This window comes from Fukomys damarensis, unplaced genomic scaffold (assembly GCF_012274545.1).
Source record: "Fukomys damarensis isolate Sample0158 unplaced genomic scaffold, DMR_v1.0_HiC HiC_scaffold_16, whole genome shotgun sequence".
Classification (NCBI taxonomy): Eukaryota; Metazoa; Chordata; class Mammalia; order Rodentia; family Bathyergidae; genus Fukomys; species Fukomys damarensis.
This window is the reverse complement of record NW_022900928.1, coordinates 85,481,422-85,496,568: the sequence shown is the minus strand read 5'-3', so window position 1 is coordinate 85,496,568 and position 15,147 is coordinate 85,481,422. Positions and strand designations below refer to the sequence as shown.

The 15,147-nt window shown below is 47.4% G+C and overlaps 1 protein-coding gene across 1 annotated transcript in view; it reads right to left on the bottom strand.

Annotated features, from left to right (window-relative positions):
• Cnpy1 (canopy FGF signaling regulator 1) overlaps positions 1-15,147 on the bottom strand; it is a 44,360-nt gene that overhangs the window by 6,567 nt on the left and 22,646 nt on the right. The gene's annotated exons all lie outside the window — the stretch shown is intronic.

Below are 15,147 nucleotides of genomic sequence, written 5' to 3'. Positions count from 1 at the left end.
AACCGACACAAAAACGTGCAGGCAGTCTGGTCAGGTCAAGGTGCAGGAGCTGCGTCCCGCAGTTCCTTCCGGAAGGGGGCGTGGAGCCGCCAAGGGCGCACGGACCGCGCCGAGGCCCGCGCTTTGCGCCTTTCTCCCTCTCCACCCTCTGCTGATCAAAGTAGGAAGTTTGCCTGACAACCGCGGTGAAAGGGGCTGCATCACAAATGAACTCGGTTTCTGCAGTGTTGATATATCCAGGCTCCTTTGTCCCCTTTCACACGCAGTGTGAACCCTTCCGGTGCCAACGACCGCGCGACATTCACAGGCGCGCCCGGGCGCACAAAGGGTCTCCGCGCTTCGCCGCCATCTGGCCGTAAATCTGATCCGCCAGCGCTGCGGAATTAACATGAAAGGGAGTGCGGCGGGCCAGGCTGATTATAAACCACCCCGATGCCACCGTCAGCCGGGTTTCAATAAGGAATCAACTCAGTACAAACACGTTCAAAGGAACCCAGAAGAGGAGTTAGAGAAAAACGCCACTCTCTGCCCGCCGCACCTGCCTCGCACAGGTAAAGCCCTTGGCCCCAAACTTGACTGAGTTTGACTTTGAGCTGCTCGCTGGGCCCAAGCGCTCAAATTTGCAATGAAATGATTTGTTCTTCTAGAATATGCCACATCCCTTACTGAGTCCCTGAAGTATCAAGTTTTTTTTTTTAACTCATGAATGTTTTAAGGTTTTACAAAAATGTCTACTCGAGGTGCTCATTCCAAATACAAGTTGCTTTTATATCTATGAGCAAATAATGCCCTTCAAAGTTTGGAAGCTGTAAAAAGGAATACACAGGTTAACAAACAAAATGGCAACTTTATTAACTGATAGAAACCAAGCATTAAACTTGTGAAAGTCTCTGGGAAAAGTTCTAAAATACAAAGGCAAATTTTTAAATTACAATTAGTCCAGGCAGATCATTAACAGAATGATCAGCGGTGTAACTGCTTTCTGAGATGTATATGTTTTTAAGTATATTTCCCTATCGGATACATATATATGTATATACATCTAGCAGTTTTTAGGTATCAATGAGGCAGTATTTTCCTCGAAAGTGACGAATGGGCTCTCATTTAAAAATCCAACTGTAATTTGGAAATTCAGCCTCTCTCCCTCCCTTCCCTCCCCCTCTCCTCCCCTCCAGAAAGTAAACAGAATTGATGCTTGGGGGTGGGGACCCTGCAGGGCCTGGAGGGCCAAAGGTCTGGGGCTGGGGAGGCTCTAAAAACTCTTGAGCTCCAGCCTCGGACACCAGGCACTTCCTTTCCAGCCAGGCCATGCCGGCAACCGTTTTGTTGATGTTGCTTGTATTTTTAAACTGATCAAACCTTCGGAGCAGAACCCTAACCGGGAAGGCCTTCAGAACTGATTTTGAGGGCTCTGTCATCTCTTTCCCGGCTTCGAATTTTGAAAATAGTCTCCCACATTAAAGCTTTCTCCATAAGAATAGATTGTTTTTATTATCCTGAAAGTATAATCTTACATGTTGGAATCCAACAGTAGGGCCTGCCTAAAACAAGTACTTTGTATTGAAGGAATATCTATCGTTTTCTAAGTCCAGGAAGGCTGATTGGCTGTTTGATGCAATTTGCTAGCCCTTTGGAGTAAAGATTTTTTTCAAAGTAGGACATGGTTGCTGGCTGATAGCCGGAAGAGACTGTTACCTTGTCCAACAAAACAAGAAAGGGAATAAGCCCAAGGTGAGAAACAGCTGAGGTCAGCATATTAAAAAAAATGGATCTTAAAAATCCCAAAGCAACAGAATTCTCAAAAATGCATTTAAGAAAAAGATGGTATCATAGCAGCTTTTTCCCCATTATTTTTTATTAGTCCATGTTTGCAGTGCATAATGATTACAGTCCTTGTTGAGAGTTGGTCCATGTACACAAAACATCCTGATTTTGCTGAATTAGACATGATTAGAGTTTTAAGTGATTCTCCTTACCTGAACCACCTTTGGGAAATTTAAACGCTGTTCATAGAATCATTGTGCCTCTTTCCTCCATAGACTTAGATAAGCAGAGTAAAACTGAGTCTTTCTTTCTGGACTGTGACGATTTTGAATGGTGCTTGTCACTAAAGCAACTCCTATTGTAATCTTAGGGGAACCTTGTGGCTGCCCTCTGAGGATGGCCTCGGAGATACTAACCTCATTAAAATATGAATGGAAAGGGCTGCCGTGGCCACTGCTGCAGTATCCAGAGAAAACTGCCTCACTGCCGCACAGTTTTCTTATCTGCCCTGCTTTACTCGTTTCATACAAGTTAGAAATGGGAAGATGATGTGTGGTCCTTTCGTTGCTGTCTTGGAAACCCTCACTTCTCTGTGTCTTGAAGCCCACCTACAACTCTAATTCATAATATACGCAGTGTCTCTTTTTTTCCCTTAGACTTCTGACCATGCACTTGTTAAGCAGAAGCCGATGGGGGTGGGGAGCCCCCATAGCCCAATGGAAAAATGGAAAAAAGTAGTAGAAAGTTCTGGCTTGGGTTTCTCCAGAAAGCTACAGCCAAGGAGTTTATTACAGGCTATGATGACACACTTTAATAACAGTCAATTACACGATGCCGTCCCTGTTTTTTCATTATTGTGTCTCTGTTAATCTTGTAGTAAATTTCTTGGTTGATAACTATCACAATCAGGCAGGAATATAATTATGGGAGTGCACAATTGGATGTGGAATCTGGCGTGTGGTGTGTCTGTCTCTGCCATTACAGTCCGACAGTTTCCCATAAATTTCATTGTCTTTATCATTCTTTTGGAGTTTCCTTCATATAGGAAACCAGTACCTAACATGTTTAGTGGCTGATAATTAATTTCACATTGCTACGAAGATTTTTCTTTCTGGAGGGATGGTTAATGTAGAAATTTTAATTGCACTGTGGCAAATATTTCATCTAGTTTAATCACTACCTTTTCATCCATAAAAAATGGAATCACTGCTGTTAGTTAAAAAGTCAATATTTAGAAGTGAAAATTCAGAGTTCCTTCCTTTAGGCTACAACAGAAGCTTGAATACAGAAATTCTTGTAAGCAGATGAGATATATAATTAGCTTTTTATGTAATTTATTATGAGTTCGTTGTATAATGTTTCTTCATACAATATGCAAACAGTACTGACCATTTGGTTTTCTGACAATATAATTAGAAATTTAAAGGTGTTTATTTTGAAGAAGAGTAATAACGGTTGATAAATTACTAGTGTTCTGTGTATCAGAAAAAATGAACTGTGCCTGGGCATCATCAATAAGAAATTTTGGGTAGCCTTCTAAACGACAAAGGTGACTGCCGTATAACGGACTCCACATTAGTGATAATGAACTTTGGGATCCCATGAGTGACCATGCCCCCTCCACAATATCTTGGAGGGAAAACACAAAGACTTCTGCATGACTTACCATAAATAACAGTGCATTTTAAAAAATAACATCTAATTTTTGCCTCTTGTAGTGTGAATAATGAAAATATAAAATATAATGTGAATAATGTAAATCAGCCCTACTCATTTAAAATAAAATAGTCAACAAGTGTTTCCTGCCCTTACTATTCCTGTACATATATACATACTATGTATTCAAAGTGTTAAGAAAAAAAATAGTAATTAAATGAGAACAATGTGATATGAGGCAGTCCCAGAATTCAGTCACTTTTTTAAATTTCTGGAGGTTGTTTTCACCTTAGTGACAAAATAGAAAAAAAAATGTCTAAAGACCATTTCATATGCTGAAAACTGGGGGGTGGGGAACGACGGTGTCATGTAACTCAATTTGACTTTTTCCTGATGTTAAAAGCGTATACCTACATTTCACTATTAAATATAAAGTTGGCACTGCCCTTTGAATTCCTGTTTTAAAAAATGTCCTGTAAGTCTTTTTAAAAGCCTATTAATTTCAAGCACTCTCGGTGAAACTGGCTACCACTCTGCAGGAGAAGCCACTATTTTTCCCCTTCTGTGACTGTCATGGACGCCAGAATTTGGGCTCCTGTTTCAGCCTGTTTCTGGCTCTGTCTCCAGCTGGCACAGCTCAGAGGATTTTGCTGGTTTCAAAAACAAAAACAAACACTTACTAGGAAAAAGAAGAGTGTCCAAAAGGGCAGTAGCAACAATCTTACAACGCAAATTGTGGTGTAATAGCAATTTGCTTATTCACTTAACAAATAATCAATGAATTCCAGCTTCAGGTCAGACAAATTCACATCTCTAATTTGGACTTTCCTAAAGAGAACTCTTCCCTAATTGTGAATAAAAAGTGAAATAAAATCCCTGAAATAGAATATGTGCCCTTGGAGGCCCAGTAACTAACTGATAACAGCACCACTTACTGCTGTTCCCCTAGCCAAAGTTTCCCAGGATACAGTATTTCCTTCTCCTACAATGTTCTCCCCATACACCCTCCGGTGGCCAGCTCTGTCTGTGGAGAGCCAGCTCTGCCAGGCTCATCCCAGGACAGAAATGGCACAGTCACACTTTGAGGATCTGTCCCTGCATTTCCCAACTTTCTCGTCTGAATATTGTGAACAAAGGGTAAGGAAATGGCAGAATGTCCTGGTAAAGCATTAGAAGTCTAAGAGGAGAAAATCCAGGAGAATTGGATGGTGAGTTCAACTCTGGGAATTTCATGTTCACAGAAGGGAAGCTGCATATGCCTCTGTGCGCGCACACACATACACACACACACACACACAAGCACACACAAACACATGGATGTGCAGAAGATGCCAGCTGGAGCTTTAGCCAACAGCAAACCAGAAGATGCTGCGTAGCTTTTGGGTGAGGCTGGAGGCACCGGCAAGTGCAGGGACTGTGGTTCCTGGCCCAAGAGTACCGGCTTGGGGCTCAGGAAGGTCCCCATTACCTGGCCTCCACATCCTCACCCTGGTCTAAGCCCTGAGCTTCCCAGGCACTTGTGCCTTCCCAGAATAGGCATGGATGAAATGAATACAGGGTTCAGCCCCAACTGAGGCTGAGGATACAAGGGAGAGCTGGTTTAGGGCCGTGGATACCCCATGTTCCCACTTGGAATGACACCAGTCACCCCCTGCCCAAAGACCTTGGGACCTCAGGCCTTCTATGATTTGGGGTGCTGATGTGAGCCCATGGTGTGCTTCACAAAAGGAGAGGCCTGAGTGGGTAGAAAGGAAGTGCTGTAGCCCAAGGTATCACTTGGGAGGGGAGGATGCAATCCCCAGGGTGGCCCATCTCTTGGCAGGTTTGAGTCATAACTGGGAATGGGAGGAAAACAGAAAGAAGGTCTCAGCTGCACAGAAGGATGGTCTTTCCCAGCAGAGAGCAAGAGATCTTTTTCAAGGGACAGTCCCCATGTCCTGGCTCCCAGTGGCCAAAAAGATAGCTCTTCCTTGAAAATGTTTTTTAGTGGAAAAAGTTACACTTCAACTTAAAACTAGAAGGATCAAAAGGGTAAAAGCTAAATCTCATAGCCAGACACTCCCAGATCTCTTCATTCCATAAACGTTCCTAGTGTGTGTGCACACCTACAACCTACACATGTGATCAGATGTGCACATATCCCTTCTGTCTTACACTGGTTAGCCTGTAGCAAGCCCTCTGTTCAGTGTTGCTTTGTCTTCTTAACTGGATAGATTGCAGGGCCAAGAGGGCGTGATCTGCATCCCAGCCAAAAGGAACAGGCTGCTGCCCACTCGTGGTAGGAAGCTCTTATGTATGGTGGTTTAAAGATAAAACCCACCCCATGGGAAACAGATTCAAGAAGGCTAAAGAGAGGCCCTCACAAATGTGAGGGATGAATACTGTTTAGGACAGTTGTTAAAACCCAGTGTTGCTGTCTTAGTTATGCCTTCCCAAGTGTTTCTCGATAAGTCTTACCTTATTGCACCCCAAAACAGTAGATCCAAATGAGACAAGAAAAGCTTTAAACACTATCTCCCAGATGAGGCCCTGGTGTTAAAGACTGCAGTGAATGGCTCATCCTTCCACCCCCTCCAGTCCACTATGCTTTGTGGCTATCTCTCCCTCACTCCATCCCCAGAGCAACATGGACCCTTTAGTTTTCAGACAGGAAGACTGAGGCACAGAGAGGAGAAGGCATCACAGGCAGAGCTGGAGAGACACACAGTTGATATTTGCCCTCAGCCTGGGCACATGGAGACCCTACCTGGAATGAGTGTGGCCTCAGCCAGGGCCGTGTCTCTTGGGAGCTCATGATGGCCAAGCAGGGTCTCCTTCCTCCAATCACAGTGCCTTCAACCCAGTGTCATTTCCAGGAAATTGTTCATCTCAGGATGACAATCTGACTGTCCCTTTGTCCCAGATGGAGAACTGGAATTCCTCACCCAGCCCCTTGGCTGTGACTGCCGCATGGCTGGGCCTGGCTTTCTTGAGGCTAGAGCCCTCTGCACACAGAGGTGGCCGTCATGTTCATCCTCACTGCTAGTACACGGGCATCCTTTTTCTTCCCCAGCCCTGTGGCTCCATGTGTCACACTCCCACCAAGTCACAGGGTAGGCACTGTTCTGGGCTGGATGGTGTCCCCAAAGTTGATTTGGCAAAGTCTTAGCCCCAGGACCCCAGAGTGTGCTGTGTCTAGAGAATGGGTCTGTAAAGGGTGATTGAGGTTAAGTGGGGCCATTGGTGTGGCCGCTTTCCCAAGCTGGCTGGGGTCCTTAAAAGAAGATGTCAGAACCCAGACACACAAGGAATGGCCATGCCAGGACACGGACATGAAGATGCCATGTACAAGCTAAGGAGAGAGGCCTCAGTGGAGCCAGCCCTGTGACACCTCGACTTCAGACTTCCAACCCCTGGAGCTGTATTTACAACACTGAGCTGTGGGGTTCACTATGGTAGCCCCAGCTAATGTGCATGGTCACAGACTGTGAGTGACCTCAGCTTCCAGCCCAGCTAGCTGGCTGTGGTACAGGACCATTGGCCTGCATGTCCACAGAGGAAGTGACAGTGGCTGCGGGGGAGCCACACACACCAGGCAATGGCTGGTGAGGCCAACCCTATCGCTGGACACTGAACACTTGCTAGGGAATAACCATCCACCTCCCTGCGGCTACCTGGAGTAGAAGTGGGCAGAGGGCTTGGAGCTGCCCTGCTCCCACACTCTGGCCTGTCCTTGCTTAGTGGACCATGGGCTAGCATGGTCAATCACCTTCCTGTCTTTCAGTCACCCCTTAGGTAAATTGGGCAGTAGTATCCAACTCTGACCAGGCCAGGTCATTGATAGGAGGATCCTGCAAAGAGTTTGCATGTTGCTACTGTTTTTTCCATATCATTCTAGGTTTTATGCACTTTCAGTGGCACAAACTGAAGGAGCACAGAGTGACTCTGTGCCCATGACCTTGCTTTCTTGGGACCTGAGAGCTGCCTCCAGGGTGGGCATCCACATCCTTAGTTCTCTCTGGTAGGATCTGGGGAATCCTGGCCCCTCCAGATCCATGAAAGCCCTGGGTGATTTATGGGCACAGTTCTGACCTAGGAGCAGGATCAGGAGGAGGAGCAGAGTGCTGAGTGGCTGCCTACAGTGACTTTATTTTCTGCCTCTATGCTTCATCTAGAAAGAGAAAGGCCGCTAAGGACAGATACTGACACAGAAGTTTGTCCTTGGACACATGCTAGGAAAGCCAGGTCAGACCCCTTACTCTCAGCCTGAAACAGCACCAATAACCCCTCTGAAAGCATCAAGCACCCTGGCACCCTATGGGTACTGACTCAGGTGAGATGCAGAGCGCCAATTTGATGGCATGGCTGGAGAGTGAGAGCTCAGCTCTCAAGGAAAACAGAGAGGCAGAGAGTGGGCTGGGTGGAGCCTCCATGGTCCAGGCACCTGGCTTCAGCTCTTCCTTAGCACCGCAGGGCTGAACATGTTCTCAGGATCACTGCACTCATCCTCAGTCATTGTCTCCCCAGTGTGTGCTAGGGGCCCCTCGAGGACATATTGAGCAGGTGATTATGTCCGAGGTCCTGCCAGATGGGGCCATGCTGCAGGACAGAGAAGCCCAGGGGCAGAGGGAGCAGTGTCTGCTCCTCAAAGTCAGGTCCTTCTAGCGCCAGAGCCAACTGCAGATGTAGTTCCAATGCTTGGCATTCAGAACATTGCACATTCTCCTGGCTCAGAAGTTTCTTGGTAAGACCTGGGGATGTAGCTCAGTGGAGCTACACTTGCCTGGCAAGTGCAAGGTCCTGAGTTTGATCCCCAGTACCGGAAACAAAAGAAGTTTCTTGGTGTCTGAAGTTCTGGCTTTCGAGCAGATCTCAACCAGACACATTCCAGATCCATGCAGGAAGGAGAGGCCTCAGAAGGCCTTCCTCAGAGCCACAGAGGGTGATTTGTTGATCTCTGCTTCTCAAATGACTCCTGGGCCACAGTTCCATCTCATCTCCAGCTTGGAAAGAACAAGTGTAAGATGCAAAGAACTGAGTGGGGTCCAGCCTACCCTCCTTCCCTGGCCAACAAAGAGACTATTAAATGAATACATCAGCTCTGTTCTTATTACACAAAGTCTTTTTGTTGTGCTTCCTTCTCATGTGGGGCCATTAGTAACCATGAGTCTTCATAAGTCAACAGGCCCACAAGCTAAGCAGTCAATTAAATATTTTTGGTTTGTTTGGTTTTTGAAATCCTCCTGCCTCAGCCTCCCAAAGTGCTGGGATTCCAGGCCTTCATCACCAGGCCCAGCTAGTTTTACTCCAGTGATGGAACTGAAACATGAAGGAAAAGGCCGTGCACCATCCTAGTACCCCAATTAACTGATGTGTCCTCTGTTTTCATCCCCACATAGCTCCAGTTCCCTGTTTTCTGTCCCACATGGCAGCACTTTTCCGCAAACATTTCCCTTGTGTCCCACAGTCTCCATATCCATGGTTAACAATGCCAGAGGGCCTGTGAGAACCCACAGCTTGACTTCAGCATTTCCGATAGTGAAGTGAAAATCTCTGATCCCTCACCCTGCGCATTTCTGTGTGTGTCAAATTCTTCCCTGCTTGGCAGCTTTCTCAGCGCCCAGGACTGACTGGGGTCCCTGACAGCGTTTCTGACAGGCTCTTCTGCATGCTTGGCCTGTGCCCTTGTGTTCCTGGTCGAGGTAGGAAGTGGAACTTCACTGACAGAGGGACAGAACTATAAAGTAATTGTGCCTGTCATGGTGCAGCTTTCCTAAGTGGACCTCCCACCTGGAGATGAGGAGGGGCCCTGACATGGGCAGCTTGTTGGCTGAGTCCTCAGAAACCCTGGCCACCTAGTCCCTGTGCTGGGGATGAGCAGAGGGCAGGAGGAGCAGTGCCACCCCACAGTCTGTCCCTCTGAGCTTTTGGGTAGTGGCCAAGCCTGCTGTTATCCCTCTTTACCTTTCACATCACTTGTTACCACTTGGTCCCTGCTAATTTTTTAGAAGTAGATAGATGTGAGATAATTTGGTTCTGCTCAAACTAGTCATCCTTGTTGTTATTGTACTGGAGACTGAACCCAGGGCCTTCATACTGAGATTCATCCCGAGCCCTTTTTTATTTTGAGACAGGGTCTCTCTAAGTGCCCAGGCTGGTCTTGAACTTGGAATCTTCTTGTCTCAGCCTCCCAGAGCTGGAATTGCAGGTATGCACCATTCTACTGGCTGAACTAATCACTTTTTCACTATTTAAGAATGAATAATCCTGAGAGGTAATATTACATCTTTTTCTTCTTGACACCCTGTGTTTGGATACATGTTTTCTTTCTGGCTGTTTTAACTCAGACTTTAGAAGATAGTGTGACTCCTCTGACAGCTCTGGAAAGAACAACTCAGTCTGGATCTTCCAGATGCAGGCATCATGGGCCAAGGTGAACAAACCTCAGGGATCTGCCTGCTGAGGACTGTGTCCCATGCACTTCCTAGGTGGCTCTGGCTTGGACAGTGGAGACAGTGAGACAGTGGTGTCTTCAGGTCCCCCCCCACCCCATTCATGGATATCAAACTGAAACGGTGATGTTTTCCATGGGCAGGGCCAGGTGTCCTCAGTGCAGGGAACCACTGGACAGTGGACAGGCACCTGGTCTGTAGTGGTCTAGAACAGGGGCTCACTCCACCCAGCCACCCTCTCCTAAATGTCAACTTCTTCTTTAGGTAGCTCCTTTTGCCTCTGCTATATCCTTCTCCCTTCTCTAGATGAGCTCTGCTTCTCCCCTAGAGGGCACACCTGCACCTCTTTCATGTGTTGCACACACACACACACACACACACACACACACACACACAGGTGTACATACAGACATGTACACAAAGGTGCAGCGAGGGAGACAAAGCTGCTCCTACCTAGAAAGCTATGCCTGCCTCCTGGGCAGATACCTGTCCAGGCCCCCCAGGATGGCCATCCTCACCACTGCCAGGGAGGTCAGACATTGCTACTCAGGTTGGGGTTAGGATGCTGTGCTAAGTGAGGAGTCAGCAGGGGCCTGCTTAGCCAATGCCCCTCTGAGGGACACCTGACAATGCTGTGGCTTCATTTCCTTCTTTCAGGCCCCTGCCTCCTGAAACCCCCAGCTCGGTCTTTGGCCTAAACTGTCCTATTGGGGTCTCCACTCTGCCTCTCCATCCCCCCACAAAGAGGGTGAACTCCAACTCAGCCACAGGGAGAGCTCTTGCCCACGGTCACAAAACTGCTTCATATGCCAAAGCCAGGAGACAAAACAGGTCTGTGATACCACAGCCTCTCTGTAAAGGTCAGGTACACCCTGCCTTAGTCTGACCGCATGTAAGCCACACCCAGTCAGCCCCAGGCATATACTCCCAAAGCCACTGTGCTAGAACCATCAGGGTCATAGGACTCAGTCCACTCTCAGTGACATTCCTCCTGTACCTCACTTTTCTTCCCGAGGTTCCAAGAACCACTTGCAAATACCAGGTGCAAAGCTGCCTGCATTCAATACAGCTCCCCTCATGAGCAGAGACACCCATGATGCCTGTGGCTCCTTTTGTCCTGGGGGAGAGACAGCAGCAGTCCTCTAAATGTATCCCCATTATCCTCCATTCTTCACCTGATTTGTGGATTCAAACAATTCTTATTCAGAGGAATAAGGAGCAATTAACAGGACTGGGGATTTATTAGGGATAAGTCATGCCAGACGGTTTTGACAGCTTGTTTTGAGTGTGACAGTATTATAGAATCTGAAGTTAGATGCATTATGTATTTAGACTTTTGTGCGACATCTAATACCAGGCTTGTGAAATTATTCCTGGCTCATGGTATGAGCCAGTGTGGAAGGGAACCATCTCATACACCGCAAAGAGATGCAAAGATCAGAAACAAAGGATCAATGCCAGCTGAGAACCCAGGCAAGCATTGGGATGGTGGGGACGGGGAGTGGCAGTTGGGAGGAGGGCTTAAAGTTCAGTGTTGGGGTTCGTGTCCCATAATATCTTCATTATAGATCTAGAGACATAGGCATGCTGGGGGTCACTAGACTATAGATAGTCAAGGTAGGAACACAGCTCCTATAAGGTGGCCTCGTCTTGTAGCTGTTAGCAGCATAAACATGAAATAGCCACTAGGCCTGGGTTCCTCCCCACCCAACCCCAAATCCCCAAGAACACCTACAGAAAGGCCTGAAGAGGTGGCAGCCCACTCAACCCCCAGGAACCAGTGGGACCCCAGGTCATCCAATTCCAAAGCCTTTAGTGGGTTGAATTGTGTCCCTAAGAGAGGGCTTGGTCCTAGCCTTCACATCTGTGCCCTTGTTTGGAAAAGTGGTCTTGGTAGAAGGAATTGGTTCAGATGGGGTCCTGTGTAGCTATGGACTCTGGCCCATCATGATGGTATCCTGGCACAAAGAGGAGCAGAAAGAGAAAGGGGGGAAATCAGCTGTGTGACCACACAGGCAAAGGTGAGGTGGAACAGCTCCAGTCAAGGGGTGCCAAAGACTGAGGGCCACCACCAGTGAGATTAGAGCTGGAGTCTTGGGAGGGACTTTAGCTCCCAGCCTCCCTGCCACACCTCAGGTTTGGACTTCCAACTTCCTGAACCGTGAGGGAGAATTATAATTTATATCTAAAATGTCCCCAAAGTCTCATGTGCGTGGACAGTGATTCAATCTTGGGGCACCATACTTATCAGTGGATTCATCAGTTCATGAGTTGAGCAGTTGACTGTACTGTCAGGAGATGGGGCCTGATTGGAGGTGGTCTCTGGAGTGTGACCTAGAAGAGTATCTTCTCCCCAGCTTCTCCCTTCACCCTCTGCTTCCTGGCTGCCATGGGATGAGCAACTCTCCACCACCAGGCCCTCCCATTGTGGCATTTCTGCCTTGGAGACAGCTGACCATGGAATGAACCCACAGAAACTGTGACCCAAATAAACCTCTCCTCCTCTAAGTTTCAGTGTCAGTATGTTGTGAAAGTGACTACGGCGGCTACCCAGAGTGATCCATCCTGAGCCCCTCATTTGCAGGACTGTGCTATGTAACCCAGGAGACAGTCTGACTCAGGAATGGAGAACTAAGGAATGGTACTCAACATCAGATCCTGGCCATAGGGATCAGGGTGGAGCCATGAACCATGACACTGGAGGGCCACATGATGGGGGAGCAAATCCATTCACATTAAAAAAAGCAACAACAACAAAAAGCAAGTGACAGAGGTTCCTGTCCTCTCGAGAGCCCAAGGGAAGAGACAGGTGGGCTCCAGGCATCCAACACAACCCTGAGCTTGCAGCAGTGCCCAGTCACACTTCTGTTTGCATTTATAAAACAAAATATTTGCATCGCCAACATTTGGTTAATTACCCTAATTCTGTGCTAAGCTACCATGAGCTTTAATTGTCTCTCATTGCTTTATACCCTCTGATAGTTATTGTTTTTATCTGCTCAGGAGTATTGAATCATCTGTTTTATTTCTTCTCCCTGAGGACATCAGGGCATTGGATCTTTCTGTGTGCTCAAGCGCTGTGTATAGTGTTCCGTTTCTACCCAGAGTACTTGGCTGAGGAGATACAGAGCCCCAACAAAAGTGATACACAGGCACATAGTACATATGTGTCTGCCAGTGTACCATTTGTCCAAGCCAGAGTGAGAAAATCGGGGTCACGTGGAGCCCAGAGAGGAGGACGGCAGTGGCCTGGGTCTGCTCCCCTCTGCCCACTAGGCTACCTGTCCACCAAGCCCACTCAGGATAAGCAGGGCTCTCAGCTGTCACACTCTCTCTTCTGTGTCCTGTCAGGGAAATGCCAACTCCCATCCCACAGGCTCCTGTCTAAGATGAGCTAAACCCGGATAATGGAGACTTGTGGCATCAGGTTAAATACTCAGTGGGTGGTCCTTCCTTGACCTTTCCTTACTCTCCTAGATGCTTTCTAAAACAGTGGAAATGGTCCCCAAAGTGCACGGAATGGACAGAAAAGAAGTAATACTGCCATCATCAGGCACCTACTCCATGATCCTTTTAACTTACAGACGCTCCAAGAACCTAGTGAGCAGTATCACATGGGCAGTGGGAGGGGCACGTGAGCGCACGTTAGGGTCACAGGCAAGGTGAGTCCTACCTTGGTTTACAAACAGCTAACGTGAAATACAGAGTCTTACGAGGTGCCAAGCAAGCTATAAAATACTTCTGCTGTCCAGGCATGTGAGAAGGGCCTGACAATGGAGTTCCCTAAGAAGTCACCTTTCAGAGAGGGTGACTGAGAGTCCTTGAGAGTCCAGGCGTGGAAGGGTGGGGTATGTTCCGTCAATAGAGTTAGCTCCTGGGACCACTGCTCATCTGCACACAGAGAGCAGTGCTCCTCCCCTCACTATGCCTAAACACGGGCTCTGCACAGACTCAGTACATAAGCACAGAACAGAAGAAGGTGCCAGGGGAAGAAAATCCACAGCCATTTGTATGCAAAGGGGAGGGGCCAAGCCATGTGAGTCAGAGTCACCCTCCTTACACATGACTTTCAAATAATAAAGGTATGAAGAGAAACAGCCCAATAGAGACATGGGTGAGAGCTAAAATAACCAACTTGAAACAGTCAGGAAAGGGAAATTAGGACTACAGGAAAATACCATTTTCTGCTTGTTATGTTACCAAAAATCAGAAGAATATTATCCACTGCAGACTAAAATGCAAGAGAGCAAGTTCCTTCATAGTCAGTAGGAATACAAACTGCAACAGCAAGAAAGAAACAAGGAAAGAAAGAAACCAAATCAACAATGCATAAGGACCTGAAATCAAAGAGGTTTGTTGCCATGTCACTGTGTGGTGGCAAGAGATCAGGAATGTGGTGACCCATACACACGCGCGCGCAGGAATGTATACACATACACGTGCATATAATACCAGAACTCTGGGAGGCTGAGGTAGGAAGATTGCAAGTTCAAGTCCAGCCTGGGCAGTTAAGTGAGACCCTGTCTCAAAATATAAAGTAAAAAGAGCTGGGGATTTAGCTCAGTGAAGGACCTTGGTTCAATCTCCAATATCACAAAAAGAAACAAACAAATAAATGAAATCCTGGAACCGACAGGACAGTCCTGACAGGAGGTGGTCTAAGTCTCAGGCGCCCCATGTCCTGTGCAGCTGATTTGCAGAAACTGAGTTAGCTCTCTCCCCGGAGCTGAGGATGTCCAGATGTGCCCTTGTTAGGTGCCAGAGCCTTATGCTGCCACCACTACAGCCCCTCACCACAGATCCTTGGCTTAAGCAGCAGATTCATTCTTTCACACATTGGACGCTGAAACCCAAAGCTCAGGTGTGAACCAGTCAGGCTCTCTCAGGGGCTGCTGCTGTGGTAGGGAGCAAGCTATGAGCCTCTTCTATCAGGCCCTGTCCTGCTCGACCAGGACCCTACCTGTGACCTCATTTATTCGCAGTCACCTCTGTAATAGCGCAGTCTCCAAATGCAGTGACATGGGGAATGAGGACGTCATCATCACAGCAATCTGGGGGACACCATTCAACCAGTCACATTAAGAAAGCATTTATACATAACATGAGGCTTAATAAACATTTCCTAGTCAGGTGTGGTGGCACATGCCCATAATCCCAGCACTCAGAAGGATGAGGCAGGAGGAGTGCCTTGAGTTTGAGGTCAGCCTGGACACCATAGTAGGTTAAAGGTCAGCTGGACTGCATAGCAAGACTCTATCTAAAAAAAAAAAAAAAAAATCTTGGCGAGGGATTTAAC